Consider the following 2,529-nt stretch of genomic DNA (forward strand, 5'->3'; position numbering starts at 1 on the left):
ATCTACAAAAAACATTATATTTAACATTATATTTAATTGTGAGGAGCTCAACCCACAAAGATCAGGAACAAGGCAAGGATATCTCCTTTCATCATTCCCTTTCAACTTTTTACTAGAAGTTAAAATAATGCAATAAGACAAGAAAAGGAAATAAAGGCATAGAGATTGGAAGGAAGAAATAAAATTATCTTTGTTCACAGGTGACATGATCATACATGTAGGAAATCTGAAAGAATCAACAACAACAAAAAAAACCTCCTGGAACTGATTAACTGCAGAGGCAGAGGAGGAGAGGAGATGCCTGGAGAACAAGAGCAAGTTGAAATCATTGCGGAAGGATAAAATTTGTCAGTTTATGATCTTCATACAGTCTAGTCAAAAAACAGCTGTAAAGTTTTCTGTCTCAAAATGACTGGAAATTAGTTGTTACGACAGACAATTTTTTCCAAATCCTGAACTTTATATATGAGAGAGTGTAAAAGGATCATTGAACAGGAAGAAGTTATAATAACAGTACAATAGATACAAGGTTTCTCAAGATGAAAACAAAATTGGGATAGATGATATACAATAGTCCTGTGATGACCTAGCACTAGAGCCAGCCAGCATTTGTGTGTTGATTGTTACGTGGAAGTTCAGAGCAGCAACACAGTGCAAGTTTCCCAAACAGGAATTCATGGATGGTATGACATTGAAACCTAAAGGCCCAGATACCCAAGATGGAAAAAGAATCGAAAGAACCAGGATGATTTAAGGATTTTTACCAGTTTACTTTTAATTTTGCAATGAATCTAAGATAGAAAGGATTAGATCTAGAAATGTCCATTGCCTACTTGAACTTAGTGCTTAAAAGAGATTTAAATTCTTAGACTTATGGAATAAATCTTTGGTGGAATATCATATATGATCAATATAAAAAGGTATTTGGAATCTTCCTTTAGCCAACAATACAATGATTGCAGAGGACAGTCTGTCAATTATGATGAAGAAAGAGCATGGCATGTTCTTACTGACAACTTTGTGGAATTTGCCTGCCCTCAAATTGCTGGGACAAAATGTACAACAGTGTATCATAAAGGAACCTTCTAGAATGTATGTAGTCTGTACAATAAATACAATGGAAAATTGCTGCCTTGACTGAACTGAAGATTAATCTGAAGAACTCAGACTGAGGGTTGTATCAAAATGTAAGGATATATCTTAGACTATATCATATTTCATTCTGATGGTAGTTTGGGCTTATCTTCTAGTCTGGGCTTATCTAAATATTTATAATTCCAATATTGTGGATTTCATCTTATATTTGTGGGCCATACTAGTTTATTCTCTTTTATAGGTTTATGGTGATTATTTTGAGGTTTCCAACCTTGCATAAAGCACAATGGTGTCTTCATCAGAAAACAGTGGCGGGTGCCACCTGAGTGGCTCAGTGGGTTAAGCCTCTGCCTTCAGCTCAGGTCATGATCTCAGAGTCCTGGGATTGAGCCCCACATTGGGATCTCTGCTCAGCAGGGAGCCTGCTTCCCCCCTCTCTCTGCCTGCCTCTCTGCCTACTTGTGATCTCTCTCTTTGTCAAATAAATAAATAAAATCTTTAAAAAAAAACAGTGGCTTAAGAATTAAACGTATGAATATTTTAAAAAACCAAACTCCTGGAACTAAAAAGCAATTATGACAAGGTTGCAAGGTACAAGATTTTTTAAAAAGATTTTATTTACTTATTTCACAGAGAGAGAGATCACAAGTAAGGACAGAGGCAGGCAGAGAGAGGGGGGGGAAGCAGGCTCCCTGATGAGCAGAGAGCCTGATATGGGGCTTGATCCCAGGACCCTGAGACCATGACCTGGGCCAAAGCAAAGGCTTAACCCACTGAGCCACCCAGGCACCCCAAGGTACAAGATTAATATATAAAAGTCAATTACTTTCCTTTATGCCATCAATAAACAAGTAGAATTTGAAATTTAAAACAAAGTACCATTTATATTAGCACTCCCCCAAATAAAGTACTTAGGTATAAATCTAACAAAATATAAATCTAGCCAGGTGATGGGTATTAAGGAGGGCACGTGTTGTGATGAACACTGAATGTTATAAGCAACCGATGAATCATTGAATACTACATCAAAGACTAATTATGACTAACTGAACATAATAAAAAATCTATATGAAGAAAACTAAAACACTCTGATGAATTAAAGAACAACTAAATAAATGGAGAGATATTCAATGTTCATAGACAGACTCAATATTGTCAAGATTTCAGTTCTTTCCAATTTCATCTCTACATTCACTGCAATTCCAATCAAAATCCCAGGAAGTTATTTTGTGAACATTGACAAACTGAAGCCGAAGTTTATATGGAGAAAGAAAAGACACAGAATAGCCAACACAATATTTAAGGAGAAGCACAAAGTTGGAGGACTAACACTATCTGACTTAAAAACTTAATATAAAGCTACAGTAATCAAGACAGTGTGGTATTAGCAAAAGAAAAGACAACTAGATCAATAGAACAGAATAAAAACCCCAG

General features: G+C 35.9%; 1 pseudogene; it reads left to right on the plus strand.

Annotated features, from left to right (window-relative positions):
- The first annotated feature begins 319 nt into the window (after nucleotides 1-319).
- Nucleotides 320-1,089, plus strand: LOC116854240 (annotated as a pseudogene).
- Nucleotides 1,090-2,529: the final 1,440 nt, after the last annotated feature.

The sequence above is a fragment of the Lontra canadensis genome, unplaced genomic scaffold (assembly GCF_010015895.1).
Source record: "Lontra canadensis isolate GAN:19392208 unplaced genomic scaffold, GSC_riverotter_1.0 scaffold89, whole genome shotgun sequence".
NCBI classification, from domain to species: Eukaryota; Metazoa; Chordata; class Mammalia; order Carnivora; family Mustelidae; genus Lontra; species Lontra canadensis.